At 38.6% G+C, this 21,485-nt stretch overlaps 1 non-coding gene and 1 pseudogene across 1 annotated transcript; both read right to left on the bottom strand.

The window, feature by feature from the left end:
• Positions 1–1,041: 1,041 nt before the first annotated feature.
• LOC122737814 lies at positions 1,042–1,413 on the bottom strand (annotated as a pseudogene).
• A 19,822-nt stretch (positions 1,414–21,235) lies between these two features.
• Positions 21,236–21,337, bottom strand: LOC122737651. Its single transcript, XR_006354462.1, has one exon. It is a non-coding gene; the product is annotated as a U6 spliceosomal RNA (small nuclear RNA).
• Between the last annotated feature and the right edge of the window lie 148 nt (positions 21,338–21,485).

Below are 21,485 nucleotides of genomic sequence, written 5' to 3'. Positions count from 1 at the left end.
CTCCAACTCATTTTACAGATGAGGAACTGAGGTAACTAGGGTTCAGTGACTTGGTACGCAGCTAGTATATGTCAGAGGTCAGATTTGAACTCAGGAAAATGAGTCTTCCTGACTCCAGACCCAGTGCTCTATCCACTGAGTCACCAAAGCTGCCCTCACCTTCCTTCCCCCAAATAAACTCCAGGAGCTCCCTATTGCCTCAAGGATCAAATACAAAATGTTCTGTGTGGCACCCAGAGCCCTTCCTAACCTAGCCCTTTCCAGTCTTCTTATACCTCACTTCTCCCCATGTACTCTTTTAGTCAAGGGACACTGACCTCTTGGCAGTTCCATGAACAAGACACTCCACCTCTGGTTGTCTCCATGCCAGGAATACTTTCCCTCCTCAGCTCTGCCTAATGATCTCCCTGGCTTCCCTTAAGTCCCAACTAAAATCTTGTCTTTTACTGGAAGCCTTCCCTAACCCCTCTTAATTCTAATGCCTTTCCTCTCAATTACTTCCTAACTATCCTGTACATAGCTTGCTTTGTATATGTTTGTTTGCAATCACCCAGACCCTCCAGAGAACCTCATCCTCTTAGAACCCCGAGTGGGACATTTAGCCAGTGTAACTCTGGGAACCCAATCTCTTAGTAGGAATGTGGGTTACGAACAGAGGTGTGCTGATAAATGTTTAACAACTGACTTTCCAGAAAAAAAATGTTGCACATTTTAAAGTTTTATCTGCATTTAAAAAATTTTATTCATCACTTTTTTCTTTTTAAATGGTATTTTATTTTTCCCTGATTACACATAAAGACAATTTTTAACATTGATTTTTTAAAGTCCAATATGCTTATTTTATTTTATTTTATTTTTTTTTGCGGGGCAATGGGGGTTAAGTGACTTGCCCAGGGTCACACAGCTAGTAAGTGTTAAGTGTCTGAGACTGGATTTGAACTCAGGTATTCCTGAATCCAGGGCCAGCGCTTTTAACCACTTCGCCATCTAGCTGCCCCCAATACGCTTATTTTTGAAAATGTACACAACAATGTTGAACCATTTCATGCATCTTCAGCAGCTGGAGCATCTCCACCCTTGGTGTTCCTAGTATATATCACTTGTGCTCTGTTTGGAAACTAACTTAATCAGACCTTTACTGAACAGTTCCTGAAGGGCTGCCTGAGCCAGAGAACCCCAAATCTTCAGTCTTTCTGAGACCACTGCAGGGGTGATAAGTTTATAGTTGGGGACCTCCTTGCAGAGTTTATCATATGTTGCTCTGTCAAAAAGAACCAGATTGTTGAGCTTGTCTCACACTTTTCCCTTGGACCACTTCTTCTTCTTAGCTTTGCCCCAAGACTTTTTCACAGGGTTCTTGTCCTTGGCTGACTTGCCGGCATCTTTCTTCTTAATATCATCCTTGGGCAGCATGGTGAGGCTCCAGGAACTCCTGCTGCTGCTGCCTCCAAGGTAAGATGTTGGACAGAAAGGAAGGGGATGGCAAGACAACATTCATTTTTTAAATAAGATATTGAGTTCCAAATTTTTTTTCCTTCCTTCCTCTTCCTCCTCCTTAAGACAATTTGATATAGGCTATATATGTGATAACTACCAAATTTACTGAGAACTGATTCCCCACCCAGTCCCCCCTACCCAGGCAGGTGAATTGCCTGGGGCTAACCAATCTTTGTCAATTCCAGATTCTTGATTGACTTATGGATCTCCCCCAAGCAAACTATCCCCTCCCAATGGTTCCCCACCTTACTCTCTGAACTTTATGTTACTATGTAAAAGGGTCTACCTACATTAATTAGTTTCTATTTATACTTAAGTAGTGTCCATACTTAACTCAGGAGCAGTTCTATGGTTTCTTTTGTTAAAGGTTCATTTACATTAAGTTCCCTTTTGTTCTGTTATCCCATAAAAACCCCCGTCCTGGGTTCCCATCTTTGGGTATTCCTAGCTTCTGCCTTTGCAATACAATACCTCCAGCTATAGTTCCTCTGCCCCAATTAAAGACCTTATTTTCTCCTATATTTATTGTTTCATTAATTTACAGGTTAACCATGTATAATCATGCAAAACATATTTCCTTATTAGTCATGTTATGAAAGAAGAAACAGAACAAAAGGGGAAAAAAACTATGAAAAAAAAACAAAGAAAGTGAAAAAAGTATGCTTTGATCTGCATTCAGGCTCCACAGTTCTTTCTCTGGATATGTATACCATTTTCCAGTCTTTTGGAATTGTCTTGGATCATTATATTGTTGAGAAGAGCTAAGTCAATCATAGTTGGTCTTTGCACAATGTTGCTGTTACTATTTACAAGGTTCTGGTTCTGCTCATTTCATTTTGCATCAGTTCATACAAGTCTTTCCAGGTTTTTCTGGAATTTGTCTGCTCATTATTTTTTATAAGTTTGTGGGTTTTTTTGTTGTTTTGTTTTTTTAATTTCTGCAGGGCAATGAGGGTTAAGTGACTTGCCCAGGGTCACACAGCTTGTTAAGTGTCAAGTGTCTGAGGTTGGATTTGAACTCGGGTACTCCTGAATCCAGGGCCGGTGCTTTATCCACTGCGCCACCTAGCTGCCCCTCATTATTTCTTAATATGAGGAAAATGTGTACCTTGATTTGTTTGAGTCCCCCAATGATCCAGATAATCAGAACAACTTATGAGGAGTGGCTGTATTGGCTAACACATCAATAATCCTTTGGAGTGACCAGAGTCAACCTAACTGGAAAATTAGTAACTCTGAAGCCAATTAAGCTAATACCAGCATTGAAGCAGATTCTGAACTATTTGGTGATGGTGGTTTATGGACCTTCAAGAGACATTCCTATTGACCTGGGGCTTAGGATAAATCAGAAATTTCTCCTGTGAGAAACAAAACCAAAGATGACCAGATAACAAAACAGACAAGTCTAGGAATCAAGGGACTATTAAAGTTTAGATTGACCAACTAGATATCAGGACAGACACACCTAAGAAGTAAGGGGAGATAAAATTCTATAGCAGGAAAGTCAATTAGGTGAGGTTACTACCTGATTGATCGAGGAGACAGAGATAACCCCAAAGGTCAGGACCATCATTAAAAAAACAAAACAAAACAAAAACCAAACAATAAATCCTTGACTCTCAGGAATATGACAAACATTCAGGCTCTCCCCACTCTGCCCCAAAAAGGAACTTTCCATTTTCAGGTGAACACCCCATATATCCTCTATAAAAGCTTTTGCCTTCCTTCTGCTCTGGGAGGAGGAATGTTTCTAAACCCTCCTACCTAGGGGTGGTGGTGGTGAAGTCTTTGACTTCCCACTCAGTCACTGTCTTTTTTTTTTTCTGGGACAATGAGGGTTAAGTGACTTGTCCAGGGTCACACAGCTAGTGAGTTTCAAGTATCTGAGGTCAGATTTGAACTCAGGTCCTCCTGAATCCAGGGCCAGTGCTTTATCCACTGTACCACCTAGCTGCCCCTTCAGTCACTTTCTCTAGCACCAAATAAAAGACCACTTTAATTCTAATTGGGCTGTGTGCCAGAGTGTAATTCTTTATTGAAGAATACCTAAGGACACCCACCTTCCTCTTCTGTGACACTATCTTACCTGACTACAAGTTATGAGACTACGAACATATCCCACTTACAGTCTAATTATCTCCAGCTCTCCCCCAACTCTGGTTATGGGACTCAATTTTTTGAGAGATTTCTTTATCAAGACATCTTGTAATCAAGCCTTGAACTGTGAGCTGCTTATCACCAAGGATACTTTCTGATTTGTATATCAAAAGCCACCTCCTTGACCCCTGGAATTCCTTATTCCCCCTACCCTTGGGAATGGAACCCACTGACTCATTCCTTTCTAAGCCGACCTTCCCCTCCAAAATTTCTCAATTGCCTTTGTTTTATATATATATATATATACATATACATACACATACACACATATATGTATACACACATATATGTATATACATACATATAAATATACGTACACATACATATATGTATATACACACATGTATACACATACACAAATATGTATATACATATATACACATATATACACGTATACACATACACACATACATACATATATACACACACACACACATATATGTATATATATATGTATGTATGTATGTATGTATATACCCACACAATCTATTACCTGGTGTTCTATTCAGCATAGGCAGGATAGTACCCTTGCAGCACGTAACATTTTTCTTTTCTTCCCTGCTTAATAAAAACCTTTCTTTAGTTGAACAGTCATTGTCTTTCTCTGGTTTCCTGCCCTTTTAGGAAGAAGGGGATTTAAACTATAAGTACTGGTCTTTGCATTCTCCTGTCTTTCCCTTTGGGGAATGATAGATCTAAATTCCATAGAGAGGTTTGCCTCGGTTTACATACAATAGTATACCATTACATTCAGTTACCACAATTTATTAATTTATTCCTCAATTCATGGGCACGCTCTCAATTTCCAATTCTTTGCCACCACAAAAAAAACCCAGCTATATTTTTGTACATATTAATCACTGTCTTAACAATCTAGACAAATCATATTTTGACTTGTAGGTATGACAATTTCTGGGTTTTAAATGCTCACACTGAAAATTTAACAATTGCCTCCTGAGAACACTTTTCATCCAACTCCAGCATATACCTGGTTGGACTGGTAAGTACAGAGCCTTGTTACACAAGATCTTGGGCTTGAGAAAAGCACTGAGGACAGCAAGAAAGGCATTTGAAGCTCTGTTAGGGGCTAGAGAAGGAACTAATAAAACTACTCCGGAGGCAGGGGAACTCCTCAGCTCTTCTTTGGCTTCTGTTTTCTCTCAAACTCAGACAGATTCCAGAAAAATCTAGAAAGACTCATGTGAACTGATGCGAAGTGAAATGAGCAGAACTAGAACCTTGTAAATAGTAACAGCAAAATTGCATAATGACCAACTGTGATTGACTTAGCTCTTCTCAACAAAACAAAATGAGGAGATAGTGAGAGAATATCTCCTATCAATAACTTCAAGTAAGAGGATCCCGAGGAATCCCAGGGTCCTAATGGAATTTTCAGAGGTGATTACAAAAGTACTGTCAGTGATCATGGAAGACAGGAATGGTGCTGCAGGACTGGAGAGAGGCAAATGTCCAGTTTTTCAAGCTTGGGGGGAAGGTGGAAGCTCCAATCAATTACCCTCATATTAGTTGGTGGGGGGAAAGGAGAACTGCTAGAATGGAATATTAAAGGGAAGCTCTATTAGCATTTAGAAAGGGAAATAGTGGCCACTTACATTCAGATATGTGTTTGTTCACAATATAATGCTATATTAACCTGATTTCCTTTGTTGATAGGGTTAATAGATTAGGGAAATGCCATGGACATGGGCATAGGATATTTAGATTTCACTAAAGCACTTTGCCAGATTTCTCTGTGACATTTTTCTGGATAAGATGGAGAGATATGAAGTATGTAACATTATCATTCAAATAGAGTTCTGAATGGATTGACTGACCAGACCCAAATATTACTTGCTGGGTTGATGCTAACCTGTAGTGATATCTCCTAAGGCTTTGCCCCTGGCTCTTTTTTATTCACCATTTTTTATTAATGACTTGAATGGCAGGTTTACCAAATTTATAGATGATTCAAAGCTGGGAGAGGGTAGTGAATACATTGGAAGATCCAAGAAGATTATTGACAAACTGCAATAATGGACCAAATCTAAATAAAATAAAAAGTCCAAGTCAATACTTACGAAAATCTTTGTAGTATCAGAGTGGATACTACTTCTACAAATCAACCCTTCCAAGCCTTGTAAATAGCCTTCATGAGTTACTGTAACCAAAAACCCCACCAAAATCCAACAACACCTTCCCAGTCTCCGCCACCATCTGGCAGTTAACAATCTCATGAGAAACTTCTCTGAACCACCTAGGTTGATTGTTATAGAATACATATATAGTCCATTATTTGGCTAGTATGATAAGCCTTTACAATGTAATAGGGTCTAACAGAGGTTATGCTTTACTGGTGTGCCCTTTTTGAGAATATCAACTACTTGTATTGCCTACTTCATTGGGTCACCTCCACTCACCAGTGAGGCATTGGAATAGGACTTTAGTGGAAGAAAAGTATGATGTATTCCTGCACAAATAACTGCAGCAAATTAATCCATATTTCAATGCTTTATTCCTACAATATATGTGCTACTCAATAACTTCATGTTTCTGTGCTATGGTGTCAACCAGCTGTGAACAGGAGATGAAACATTTGTACAAGCGCCAGCATTTGGCATGACTTTTTCTTTAAGGGGGTGGCAAGAAAGCATTTGTTTACTCCAGGCAAGATTTGATAATTGCACTGTTCTTGTGTAACTGTCAATCAGAGACTGAGCTATTGCTATAATGCATAGGACTTGGATTCTCACAAAATAAATAAAACTGTGCCATGAGTTTTCTGGCTTTAAAAAATATGTGCATTTGTTTTTTGTTTTTTGTCTTTTTTTTCCAGTGAGGCAATTGGGGTTAAGTGACTTGCCCAGGGTCACACAGCTAGTAAGTGTTAAGTGTCTGAGGCCGGATTTGAACTCAGGTACTCCTGACTCCAGGGCTGGTGCTCTATCCACTGCGCCACCTAGCTGCCCCAATACGTGCATTTGTAAAAGGCAAAATGGAAATATATCCCTTGTTTTCATATCTCTCCCACCCCCTGTTGTAATCACGGCTGCTAAGTCTACATTCCTTTGTCCCATTTCTAATGGCTGGCATTTGGAAGCTTAGATCAGCTTGAAAGAGCATTGAGTGAATACAGAAAATCAGTTCATCCACTGTCAGTTTCTCTTTCACTCAGTTTGTTTTTCCTTGGCTCCTGTGACTCCTCCATTTGTCCTGATGGGTCTCCATTTTTGTCCTTGCTTTGGAGTCCTCTTCATAGCTGTGTGGTAAGGTGCAAAGAAAGCTGCATTTGAGATCATAGGGCCTGTGTTCAAATCCTGACTCCTACCACTTACAAACTATGTGACTATGAACAAGTCACTCGAGCTCTCTGTTCCTCATTTGTAAAATGAGAGGTTGAGGGGCAGCTAGATGGCACAGTGGATAAAGCACCGGCCCTGGATTCAGGAATACCTGAGTTCAAATCTGGCCTCAGACGCTTGACACTTACTAGCTGTAAGATCTTGGGCAAGTCACTTAACCCTCATTGCCCAACAAAAAACAAAAGAAAAAAAATGAGAGGTTGGGCCAGGTGACCTCCAAGACCCCTTCCAGCTAGAAGACAATGATTTTTATGGGAGTGACCCAACTACTTTCTCAGTTCTAGCTCTTTTTTCCTTCATACCCTTTGATGTGATGATTTCATCCTTGATTTTCCCAATTATGGACATTCTGTGTTTCATCTACTCCATCTCCCTCTTGGCTGTTCATCTGTCTTTTGTTGGCCTGCCTTGCTGCCCAGGATCTCAGCATCCTAATATCAAAAATCCTTGTCACTGAAATACCATGACGATGATCCCTTTTGGGGTGTCATAGGCTTGAAATGACAGAGGCTCAGTTTCCATCATGACAAAAGAGCAAATCGAAAGTTCAAACATACGATCAATTTCCTGTTTAATTTCTGTGATGCCAAATAACTGGTTTGACTTTTTTTCCCTCTTGTTCAAATGACTGGTTCTTTTTGGCACTGGGCAGACATGGCATGGTGAGTTAAGAAAGAAAATGCTACAATAATAATAATAATAATAATAATAATAATAATAACTGTTAACATTTATATTAAGGTTTACAAAGTATTTTTCATACATTATCTCATTTAATCCTTATGACACCTTTGAGGTAGATACCACAGATATTACTATCCTTATTTTACAGATGAGAAAACAGGCCCAGAGAGATCGGTGAATTATCCAGTAGGATACAATTAGCAGGTGTCAGAGACAAGATTTGAACCCCAGTGTCTCACAAATGAAAGTCCAGCATTCTTTCTTTCTTTTTCCTCTGCAGGGCAATGAGGGTTAATTGACTTGTCCAGGGTCACACAGCTGGTAAGTGTCAAGTGTCTGAGGTCAGATTTGAACTCAGGTCCTCCTAAATCCAGGGCTGGTGCTTTATCCACTGAGCCACCTAGCTGCCCCCGCACTCTTTCTTTTATGCAGCCAGGTGGTACAGTAGAGTCCTGGGCCTGGGGTCCAGAAGACCTGAGTTCAAATCCAGCTCCAGGCATTTACTAGTTGTGTGACCCTGGGCAAGTCACTTAACCTCTGGCTGCTTCAGTTTCTTCAACTATAAAATGGGGGTAATAATTGTACCTACCTCATAGAGTTGATGAATCAAATGAGATAATATTTGCAAAGTGCTTAGCATGGTATCTGGGGCACAGTGGGAGTTCTATCAGTGCTTATTACCTTACTTTCCCTTCCCCTGGTGGTTCTTTATAATTATGTACTAAACTTTGAAAGGAACAGGAGATATGACTGTACTTAGTTGAGACATGACCCTTTGCAAGATAAAAATGCCTGAAACTGAACACAAAGGTTAAGAAAGTCTAAGGGGTTCATTGGACTGGTTAGGACACCCAAATGAAACTGGAACTGAAGCTTTTGCTCTTTGGGTCCTATGAGTAAGTGGAAGAAATCCTCATGGTGTCAAACAACAATAGCCTGTTAATCTATGGTGTTAATTGAATCACTTATCCATGGGCTGACTCAGAGAGGGCGGATTCCATGTCCTGATCCAAATTCCCAGACTCTACTGCCCATGATTCTCTGCCAGAAATGGGCTTGCCAGGGCATGCGTTGGTAATTGAAACAGATGATATCATTGGGAACTTGTGTTTGCGAGTGGGGCCACTTAAGTGAATATTGCTCTCCCTTAGAAAAGAACATGACCTAGGTATGTGTTGCTGACTCAGTAGCACCTAAGAGAATCCCACAAGTGATGGAATCACATTAGTTTAAGAGGAAATTGAGGTGATAAAAATACCCCTGTGTTAGAATTATAGGACCTAGTGCTGGGAGAGTGGGGGTTAGTCATTATCTAGTCCAAAGATTTTAGGCTTTCAGAGTTGGATGGGACCTCAGATGGCATCTAATCCAATTTACAGGTGATTAAGAATTGTGTCTACAAAATACACTGAAAGAGGTTATCCAGTTTTTTCTTTAAGACTTCCAATGAGGGGGATCCTACTATTTCCTAAGTCCAATCTGGCCTCAGACACTTACTAGCTGTGTGACACTGGGCAAGTCACTTAAACTCCATTTCCCTTAATTTCCTTAACTGTTAAATGGGGATAATACCTACCTCCCTTGGTTGTTGTGAGGATCAAATGAGATAATAAATGTAAAGTGCTTAGCACAGTGCCTGGTACATATTAAGGACTATATAAATGGTATCTATTTATTATTGTTGTTGCTATTGTTGTTATTATTATTTTTATTATTATTAGAACTTCTATAATTGGGCAGCTAGTTGGCACAGTGGATAGAACTCTGGCCCTGGAGTCAGGAAGACCTTAGTTCAAATCCAGCCTCAGACACTTACTAGCTGTGTGACCCTGGGCAAGTTACTTAACCCTGTTTGTCTCAGTTTCTTCATCTATAAAATGAGCTGGAAAAGAAAATAGCAAACCACTCTAATATCTTTGCCAAGGAAATCCCAAATGGGGTCAGGAAGAGTTAGACATGACTGAACAACAATTATTGGGAAGCTTTCCCCACCTTTGAGCCAAAATCTGTCTCTTTGTAGCTTCAGCCACTGGTTCTAGTTCTGTTGCTTGCCACCTAATAGGACAAGTCTTATCTGTTTTCCACATGATGGTCCTTCAAATATTTGAAAACACCCATTCAATTCAACAAACCTTTAAGGCCATACTATTTATGAGACATTGCATTAGGTAGAAGTGACAAAATAAACACGCAAACAAAAACAAAATAAGGGATACAACATTTATCCAGTTAAATAAATACAAAATATGTAAAAATAATTTCAATATAAGCCTTTCCTCAACTGATAAATGGTCAAAGGATATAAACAGGCAGTTTTCAGAAGAAATCAAAGCTATTTGAAGAAATGCTCTAAATCACTATTGACTAGAGATATGCAAATTAAAACAGATCTGAGGTTACCACTTCACACCTATCAGGTTGGGTGATATGACAGAAAAGGAAAATGATAAATGTTGGAGGTGATATGGGAAAATTGGGACGTTAATGCATTGTTGGTGGAATTGTGAACTGATCCAGTCATTCTGGAGAGAAATTTGGAACTATGCTTAAAGGGCTAGAAAACTGTGCATAGCCTTTGATCCAGCAATATGACTACTAGGTTTGTATTCCAAAAAGATCACAAAAAGGGAAAAGGACCCACATGTACAAAAATATTTAAAGCAGCTTTTTTTTTTGTGGTGGCAAATAACTGGAAATTAAGGGGATGCCCATCAATTAAGGAATGGCTGAACAAATGGTGGTATATGAATGTAATGGAATAGTATTTTCCTATAAGAAATAGTGAGCAGGATGCTTTCAGAAAAGCCTGGGAAGACTTACACAAATTGATGCAAAGTGAAGTGAGCAGAACCAAGAGAACATTGTATGAAGTAACAGCAACAATTTGTGATTATCAGCTGTGATTGACTTAGCTCTTCTCAGCAGTACAATGATCCTTGACAATTCCAAAAGAATCATGATAGAAAATGCTATCCACATTCAGGGAAAGAACTGGCTGGGAACAGATCACCATGGTTACTGTCCCACTGGAGTAAGAGAAGACCTGGTCTTTTGTATTTTTACAAAACAAAGACAGGGAAGGGAATTACCAAAGCAGTACTGGGAGGGAAATGCAACAGTGGAGAGGATTTTGGAATAATGGGCAATGAGTAAGATATACAGTACCCATCCATATCTTTTTTTTTTCTGAATACAAGTATTTTATTATTTTTCAGTTACATGTAGAGATAGTTTTCAACATTTGTTTTTATAAGACTTCCAATTTCCAATTTTTCTCCCTCCCTCCCACCATCCCCTAGACAGCAGGCAATCTGATATAGGTTAAATATATATATATATATATATATATATATATATAATAACATTAAACATATTTCTGCATTAATGCTATAAAAGAAGAATCAGAGCAAAAAGGAAAAACCTCAAAAAAGAAAAACAACAGCACCAAAAACAAAGGAAATAGTATGGTTTTATCAGCATCCATATTCCACAGTTGTTGTTTTTCTGGATTTGGAGAGCCTTTTCCATCGTGAGTACTTTGGAACTTTCTTGTACCATTGTATTGGTGAGAAGAATCTAGTCTATCACAGTCAATCAACACATAATGTTGATCATATTATGTACAATGTTCTGGTTCTGCTCATCTCACTCATCATCAATTAATGCAAGTCCTTCCAGGTTTCTCTGAACTCCTTCTGCTCATCATTTCTTACAGCACAATAGAATTCCATTACATTAATATACCACAACTTGTTCAGCCATTCCTGAACTGATGGACAACCTCTCAATTTCCAATTCCTTGCTACCACAACAAGAGCAGCTATAAATATTTTTGTACATGTGGGTCCTTTACCCTTTTTTATGATATCTTTGGGAAAAAGACCTAAAAGTGGTATTGCTGGGTCAAAGGGTATGCTCAGCTTTATCGCCCTTTGGGCATAATTCCAAATTGCTCTGCAGAATGGTTGGATCAGTTCACAGCTCCACCAACAATGCATTAGTGTTCTAATTTTTCCACAGCTTCTCCAACATTTATTATTTTCCTTTTTTGTCATATTAGCCAATCTGGTAGGTGTCAGGTGGTACCTCAGAGTTGTTTTAATTTGCATCTCTCTAATCAATAGTGATTTAGAGGATTTTTTCATATGGCAATAGATAGCTTTGATTTCTTCATCAGAAAACTGCCTGTTCATATCCTTTGACCATTTCTCAATTGGAGAATGACTTGGATTCTTATAAATTTGATGTAGTTTTCTAAAATACATTGGGAACTAAATCAAATTTATAAGAATCCAAGTCATTCCCCCATCCACATCTTTCATATTATATAAGGAGGGCTTCGAATATTAGATTGAAGATTTTGTATATTATCCTAAAGGTAATAGGGAGCCACTGGAGGTTTTTGAGTAGCAGAGTGACATGTCCAGATTTGTGTTGCAAGAATATTGATTTGGCAGAAATTTGAAGGATGTGAAAAGGAGAAAGACTAAAAATAGGGAGATCAATTAGGAGGCTGTTGCAACAGTCCAGTTAAGAGGTAACGGGGGCTTGAACTAGATTAGAGGCTATGTGAATAGAGAGAAGGAGATGATAATAATAATATGGTACCTAATATGTGCCAGGCACTTTGCAACTATTATTTCATTTGATCCTCAAAGCAATCCTGGGAGATAGGTGCTATGATTATCTCCATTTTACAGATGAGAAAACAGAGGCAAATAGAGGTTGAGTGACTTGCCCAGGGTTACACAGCTTGTAAGTGTTTGAGGTCAGATTTGAACTCAGATCTGTCCTGACTCCAGGCCTGACACTCTATCCACTATACCAAAAAGATTTGACAATTGACTAAATATGGAAGAGAGAAGAGTCACAGGGAATTCTGAGGTTGCAAATCTGGATGACTGGCTAGTGGGATGGAGTTATCCTTAACAGAAATAGGAGTGTTTGGAGGAGGAATGGGTTTTGAGGAAAATAGAATGATTTATAGAGAGGCATCATGGAGCTGGCCTTGGTGCCAGGATGTCCTGGGTTTAAGCTCTGTCTCTCACACATATTGGCTGTGTGACCCTGGGTAAGTCACTTAGACCCTCAGTGCTCTAGCCAAGGTTTTTAAGGCTGCAAGCTGTGGAGAAGGTGTTGATCTGCTTTGATACAGTGAGTTTCTTCACTCAGTAGTTCTTAATCTAATAAAGGGCCTGTCCCCTAGTCTGTCAATTATTTGCTTCATCTGACTCCAAATCAGGGTTCTTCCCAATGCCTTTCTTCTGTGGGTGCTATGCTGTGATTCCTTAGTATTGGATGAGATTGGGGCTGTGATTTAATCAGTAGAGGGAAATTCTGATATTTGTCAGTACAGATCTTTCCAAAAAGATCTTGACATGCATTGGGCTGGAACTACTAATGTAAAATTCAAATCATGCAGCCTTATACCTGGAAATAATAAATCAACTTCACAAGCATAAGATGGAGTAAGGGATAGAAGGAAGTAAACAAGCCTTTATTAAATACCTACTATGTGCCATCTGCTGTGCACTTTACAAATGGTATTTCATTTGATCCTCATAACAATCCTGGGAAGAAGGTTGTGAGAATAAAATTGGATATTAGATCATAAATCTCCCCTACTTAACTTTTCCCTAATTTATCTCCCAGACTAGTAAATGGAAGAAGCTTCTGGTTTTCTAGGTAGAGCCTTTATTGTATGGTAGTCACAAGGTGATGTTGATTAGAAGGATAGGAAAGTAGAAATACAATACAAATCGTCTTAAGTCTAGGCTTAGTCTATATTCCTTATAAAAACTCACCAAACCGAAAAGGCCACCTTTGGAGAGAGAGAGAGAGACCGTCTGTGCCGCGCCGTCAGGAGTCCCGCCAAGCAGGCAAAAAGGCCTACTGCCGTTCTCTCCACCCCGGAAGTCAAAAACCCGGCAGGCAGTCTGACATGCGCAGCAGGCGGACTGTTCATCTCCTCCCCAAAAGGGTGGTCCTTGAAAAACTGGCGTCTTTCAGGTGCTTCAGTGCTTTTGCCTGTGGAAGGAAATGCTTGTTAAATTTTAAGGTATTTAAGCTGCTAGAGTTTGGGGTATGCCACATTGTTTTAACTGGTTCCCCAATTCTCTGCATGCCAAAGTGGCAGGGGTTTCTGAATTGTCATTGATCTTTCTAATGCTGTCATAATGTTCTTTATGGTAGAAAATGTGGAGTTCTCTAGCATCAAGGTGCTATCACTATCCCCACATTACAGTTGAGGACTGAGGTAGATAGATGTTAAGAGCCTTACTCGGGGTCATACAACTCTTAAAATGTCCCAGGCTAGATTTGAACTCAGGTCTTCCTGTCTCCAGACCCAGAGCTCTATCCATTGTGTCAGCTGGCTTTATGGATAGACAACAGTTGTCCTGAAAAATTGGTGGTGGTAGATTTTAGTGGACTGCAAGATAATGCGGGGCATAATTTATAAGACTAGGGAGAAAATCATCTCCCTGTAATTTGCCTTTGAGAGACCTCAGTCTTGTGTTTAGGTACCACGGTTTAAGTATTATAGTATCATTATCATCATTGTCATCATCATCATCAATAACTGATAAACTGGAGATTGTCTAAAGGAAGGCAACCAGAATGTTCCATGCTTTGAGTCCATCACATGTGATGTTGGGGGAACTTTCCATGTTCCTCAGTGGAGAACATGACAATTGTATTCAAGTATTTGAATGATTATCACATGGAGGAAGAATGAGACTTGTTCTGTTTGGACCCACAGGGGCAATGTATGGAAGTTACAAAGAGGCAAACTTAGGTTTCATATCAGGAAAAACCTCATAATAATTAGGACTGTCAAAAAATTGGGATGGGAAGCCCCAAGAGGTGGTGGCTCCCCACTCCTTGAAGGTCTTCAAGTAGAACCTGGGCAATCATGTATCAGGTACATTATAGTGGAGAGTCCTTTGATTATGGATTGTATTAGATGGCTGCTGAGGTCCCTTCTTGAATTCTGTTATACTGTAAGATGCCTATGGGACATAAAGTTGGGAATGTCCAGTAGGCCAACACACTGCTATTATTTCCCCAACCCCCAAGTCTTCTTTTCTCCAGTTTAAACAGATCCATCTCCCTTATTTTACATTTATGAAAATTGAGACCCAGAAAGGTTAAACCTTTTGCCCAAGGCCACCAGGGTATGAAGCAGAACAGCTGGAATTTGAGCAATGCTTCTTGGACTTTGGATCGCTTTCCACTATACTACAATGCCTTCCTTTCATTCTCTTGATGGATTCAAGGTCTGGACTCTTCCCACATTGAATACCTGAGAACAATATTAATAACTAATTACAGGATCAGGACCAGGATTTTTCTCCTTTTCTACATCCTCATCTAGAAATCAACCAGTGTAGGAAATCTTTCTCAAAGACTTACCCAGGACAAGAAATTTTAAGTTTAGGCTAATGGGTAGATTCCTGTTCATTCTATTTTCTCAGGCAGGTTTGGGGAAAATATGGGTTTTCCCTTTTTTCAGACAGGAGATATGGAAATTGATAAGTCTCTTTGACCCGAGATTTGGATCAAGACCCTCATTGGAATATAACCCACCTCTCATTATAATATTCATTCTCTCATTAATTGTTAACCAGTCAGACTTGATTGCCACTCTCAGAAACACCTGCTCTTCTAAAGACATATGAACTGTGAGCCCACAGCCATGAGGGGTCTTTGGCGTTCAAGAGTGCCACTGACTTTTTTGTATTAATAACATGCTAGCCTTATTAATAAAATGATTACATCACCCAGAAATTATGCCTTTCAAACTTTTAAACACCACATACCTCAGGTTTTCATGGATCTGGTTGTATATGATGAGCCTAGCTCTCCATCAAACCCTAGCTTTCTGTATTTGAGGGAGGCACTTGTGCTAAGACATTTGCTCTGCATGTCTACTGCTATTCTGAATGACTGGTTTTGGACTCTTGGCTAAGTTCTTCTGCTTGTTAAATTCGTTGTAGTTTCCCACTTGCCTTCTCTTTCCTTCTGTTAATTAGTGAATCTGTGTGGCTGATCAACAATGAAACACGTTTCATTTTGCAACTGTACTGTCTTTAATGAGAAATTCAGGGTATAGAGTGGTCAATGTGTTCTTCTATTTAATTGGGTATATTTGAGGGGAAAGGGGAAGAGACATTTAGATTGAAAAGCTGAGGTCATGATCCCCATCTCTCAACTACAAATTGCTCTTGAAATTCGTGATCAATTTTGAACAGCTGTTTTTATAAGCCAGACTTTTAAACTGATGTTTTTCTGATTTGCTAATAAATGTGTGTCTGAGTAGCTTGTTAATGATTCAGGTTGTTAAACAGTTCTTCCCCTCCTCCCCCCTTGTACCTATTGATCTATTTTGAAAAAAACACCACATTTGCTTTCTGTTTATTTATAGAGCTATTACACTTTGTTACTACATCCTGTGCTCTAGATTCTTAACAGGCTGACCAAGGTAACAAAAGTAAAACAGTATCCCATTACTCCTCAGAAATCATGGATCCAAAGAGGAAAGTGCCTCAAGAATTCTCAAGAGGTGGCACAGTGGATAAAACACTGGCCCTGGATTCAGGAGGACCTGAGCTCAAATCCAGTCTCAGACACTTGACACTTACTAGCTGTGTGACCTTGGACAAGTCACTTAACCCCCATTGCCCTGGCCCCCCCCCCAAGAATTCTCAAGAGGTCAGGATTTAACTGTAGTATTTTTAATCTTCCAGATGGATTCAGGTATATTACTATCAAATACCTGTGCATTTCCTTTAAATTTATTTATTCTATTTGCTATCCACCCTCAGTAACACCATGATTTGGTTGAGTTTGCTCATGAAGTCTCAGATCTTTCCTGTAACATCAAGATTCACACTGAAGAGAAACCTGTGGTCTCACATTTGCTTGGGTTACAAGGCCTTTTGAGTCATGTATGTTAACTGGGTACAGCATAGGGATAGTTACATAAGCTCAATTTCTTTGAAAGTTCTCCCATTTTGTGTCACACATATCTGTAAAAGGAGATTTTGGCTGAAGCCAAGTGGTTGATTTTAAGGAGCTGAAATATATTTCTTCTAGGCAAAGACTCTTAGCAACTTTGATTGGAAATTAGTTCTAAGACATAAGGGGTCAGCTAGGTAGTTCAGTGGATAGAGCAGCAAGCCTGGAGTCAGCAAGACTGAGTTCAAATCCAGCCTCAGATACTTTCTGTATGACCTTGGGTAAGTCACTTAACCCCTATTTGTCTCAGTTCCTCATCTGTAAAATTAGTACAGCACTAAAGAAGGAAATGTCAAACCACTCTAGTTTCTTTATCAAGAAAACCCCATGGACAAAAGTCTGTGGGGTCATATAGAGTCAGACACACTGAACAACAGCTAAGAACTATAGAATTGAAGGTAACATTTTAGGAAAGAAAAATCAAGGACCTTATGCCAACATTAAAACAAAGGTTTTTTATTTTTTGTATTTCTTTTGTAAAAGTCTATCAGAACATTTACAGTATTTGGTGAAGGGCTAGAGAGCAGTGTAAGTTTTCCCTGATGATAATGTAAGACTATAGATTTAGAGGTGGAAAGGATCTTTGGTAGATGATGTATGTGCAAAGTTAAAGTAGTTTCATTTTTGAGAATAATAGGAATATTGGTGAATTTGTTATTTTTGAATTTCCTTGTTTTCCCTTGACTGAGAGGACAAAGAGAACAAGTGATTTAAAGTAACGTGAATTGATAACCAAAATTCCACCATTCATTAAAAAGGCTCTCTGGTTGAGAGATCTATGATATGTACAACTAGGTTCTGATTAGTTTGAATAATGAATCCCATAATATGGCTGCATTATTCTAATTTCCACCATAAATTTCCATTGGGCTGGAACCAATGACCATATTTTGCATAATTATAACTTCAAACAATGTGAATTCAAATACTTATAATCACTTCTTGGGATTCATTATTACCCTAATTCAGGCCTACTTATACAACTGGGAAGTGATCCTGGCCTCACTGAAGACTTCTTATGCATCACTCCCTTCCACACAATTTACAGAGAAGACATTTTGGTCTATTACTGTTTCTTACATACAACTCTCCATCTTCTACTTTTGTATTGTTGTCTCCTATGACTGTCTCCCATGACTATAATGTTCTCCTTCTTCATCTCTGCCCCTTGGAATCCTTGACTTCCTTCAATACTCAGCTTAAGTGTTACCTTTTGCATGAGGTCTTTCTGACATACCAGCTCCAAATTTCTAGGGCACCCTCTTCTGGGTTATCTAGTAACTACTTTCATGTATTTTGTTTATACATATGTAACCTCTGTTTCAATACTTTGATTAGAGATAGTATAGATACTTCATTACTGTAGCTTTAAGAGCAAATGGAATGTTGTAGAAAAATCAGTGTTGATGTGAAAACTGAAAAATATCTTTCGAAGAGGTAGAGAGAGAGATCAAAAGAGAAAGAGTGAGCTTTTCACATTTGCTATGAGATAAAGTGTAGATAAATAGACTATTGAGAATAACTTGAGGGAAACGTAAGAGACTGTTTCCTGTCATGACTGGAAAGAAGCTGGAGAAGACACAGAGAAAGGATATGGAGAGATCATTTGTGATGAAGTTGTTTTCACTTTCATCTTGCAAATAGTAATTTTAAGAAGAGACTTTACTTAATATCTTGAGAGAAATGAATGACAGAGGACTGTTTTTCACAGATAAAGAGAAATCAACTGGCATTATATTGAAAATCTGAGGTGCCACTGGGATCTTTCACATAGTCAAGTTGTTTGTAAATGATTATACCTTTATGTTTATTATTTATTTCATGTATTAATAAATTGTATGTTCAGCAATTTTATTATTTAATTATGTGTTTAAGCAATTTGTTACATACAAAAAATAAGTGTATTTTTAGGATAAGAGATTTCCCCCAGTTCATTAAACCTCATATGGGTAAGACCATAAATTATAGTATCAAAAATTAGAATGGAAGTAACTTTGGAGGCCATTGAGTCTAACTCCCTTATTTTAACAGATAAAGAAATTAAGATTTAGAAGGGTTAAGTGGCCTGCTCAGGGTCATGCAACTGGTAACTATCTATTGTCTCCCCATTACAGTATAAACTCCTTGAAGGTTGGAACTGTGAATTTTTGTTGTATTCCCAGAGCCTAGACTTAATATATGATTGCTTGCTTGATTGACTTTGACTCAGTGTACCAGGTGGGTAAATACCAAAACTGGCTTGGGGGATGTTCTGAAATGGAAAATGTTATTCTTGTTTGGAGCCCATGAAGCACTCAACCATTTTGAGCTAAAGGAAATTGGAATGGGCCATGCTGTTAGGCAAGGGGAAGTGTCGGTAGATAGATTACTTTAGGAATTGTATTCTCTAGTCTGGGATTAAGGATTTTTATTTGTGCTTCTCTTAACCTTACATTTTCTGTATTACTTTTGAATGTATATTTCTTTTGTTCATTTGTAAATAAATCCCCATAAACACACTTCTGTGGTCTCAAATGTACACCTGGTAAAGAGAGAAAGAGGAATAAATGCTGGAATTTAATACCCAAAGATACTGTTAATGGTTAAGGAAGGAGAGGTGAAAGAAAGGTTTTGTGGTAAATAGTAGAGCTGCAAGTGAAACCTTGTTTTCTGACACCAAATACAATGCTCTGTTCAAAATATCTTACGAAAGATGAAAGCCATAAGGCCTAATATAAAGATTTCCTGGACAACTTCCAAGAGTGGGAGCCAATGCCCAAGTCAGCTGACTGAAGTCAAGAGCCCAGGATGCTTCATGTCTTTCAGCTTAGAGTCACTCTACAACAACAGAAGGTTGAGTAATGGAAGAGTATGATGCAGAAGAGAAAGGAAGAAGACTACCTTGGAATTGTTGGAGCAATGTGGATTTGAAATTCTTCCTTTAACAGGTAGAACTTGACTGACTGGGGTAAAGGTTGGACTAGATCTAGGCTTCTTAGGTTCCTCAGAGGTCTTGGGTCCTCTGATTCTGTAATGAGTAAGCTACTTCCCAGGCATCATAGTAAGAAATAGAAGCTCTTTGGTTTCTCCCAGAAGCAAGAACATCTGTCATTTGTCTTGGGATGGCATAAAAATTGGACACCCCCATTATAACACATCAAAATGCAAGGGAATCCTTACTGTCAAGCCAGCCTTAAGATCAGCTTATTATTTGTTTAGAATGTCAGCTAACCAAGGATTATTTATTATTTCTATAGCTTGGTATATTTCTAATTATGAGTCCTCTGGAGGGTGTACATATGGGGGAGAAGGGAACAATGTGAAGAGAGAGGAATTTTCTCCTTGTGCCCAATTAATAAAGAGAAGTGGTGGACCCTTCAACATACCAGGCCATTAGATATTTTCCAAAGCTAGTGTGCTGGTCTGTCTGCCTCGGCTTCTGCTACTCTAATGATTTAGATAAAAAAGGAGCTTTAGTTCATATAGTTTGGAGCTTTCATTATCCATAGGAAAGCTGTAATGACCCCCAAATTAAGGAGAGCAAGGTAATAAAAATAAAGAAAGAACTAATTTTGAAATATTTTGTTTGAAAATATACTTATTTATTATGCAAAAATCTCCCTCTGTATTAGGTCAATGATTTGCAATTCTAAGTGGCACTGACTTAATTTTCATTAGTATCTTGTGCTTTTGCACATAGCAATCACTTAATAAATATTTGTTGAATCAATGAGTTAGAGTATTTCTATAATCTAGTGCAGCACTTGAAAAATTGAGAGAAAAAGATGGGTCATATTTCCACATAGCCACCTAATAGCTGTTTTGGTTCTAATTATCTTTCTTTGGCCTTAAACTGTTGATTGTGAGGTTATATTTAAACTTATTATGAAGACAGTTAAATAAACCAGATGCAGTTTTTAAAAATTATGCTTTTGGTCATATGGGCAGTCCATCAGATTAATCCATAGACAAGTGCTTTAGATGAGTCATAGATCTAGGGTTGGAAAGGTCCTTAGAACTAGGCTCAGAATAGAAGAAGAGGGGGGAGATGAGCTGGGTTGCATCTGGGAAATGGAAGACCACTGTCAATGATCCATAGGATCATAGATTTGTAAATATAGAGATGGAAGAGACCTCAAAGGTATTGAGTTCAAACCTTTTATTTTACAGATGAGGAAAGTGAGATTAAGTTACTTGCTCTGGGTCACACCAGGAATAAGTAGCAGAGTCAATATATGAATGAACTCAGGTACTCTGACACCAGATTTAATGCTCTTGTCACTGTGTCAAAGGAAGGTTTATAGGAGAAGCAGCTTGGCACAATGAATAGAGAGAGCATTGGACTTCAAGTGAGGAAGTAGAATAAGGAAGAACATTTCCAATCCTGCCTTGGAAGCTTATCATCTGTGTGACCCTGGAGAAGTCACTTAACTCTTCTCAGGTCTCAGCTTTCTCATTCATAAAATAAAGGTAATAATGGCTTGCCATATATGCGTGGTATATCTGTTTTACTTACTTCATAGTGCTGTGGTTTTTTTTGTAAAAATATGAAATACTTCATGAATTTGTGTGTCATCCTTGCAGCGGGGCCATGCTAATCTTCTCCGTTCCAATTTTAGTATATGTGCTGCTGAAGAGAGCATTGTAGTTGTTGTTTTGATGATTGAATGAGGTAATGTGTGTATAATGCTTTGCAAACCTTAAAATGCAATTTAAATTCACATTTCCACTCTTATTGTCCTTTAAAAACCTTTTTGTTGTTGTTTAGTAATTTTTTTAGTTTTATCCAAC

Source organism: Dromiciops gliroides, chromosome 1 (assembly GCF_019393635.1).
Source record: "Dromiciops gliroides isolate mDroGli1 chromosome 1, mDroGli1.pri, whole genome shotgun sequence".
NCBI classification, from domain to species: domain Eukaryota; kingdom Metazoa; phylum Chordata; class Mammalia; order Microbiotheria; family Microbiotheriidae; genus Dromiciops; species Dromiciops gliroides.
The sequence above is the reverse complement of the archived record's forward strand: the minus strand, read 5'-3'. Positions and strand labels throughout refer to the sequence as shown.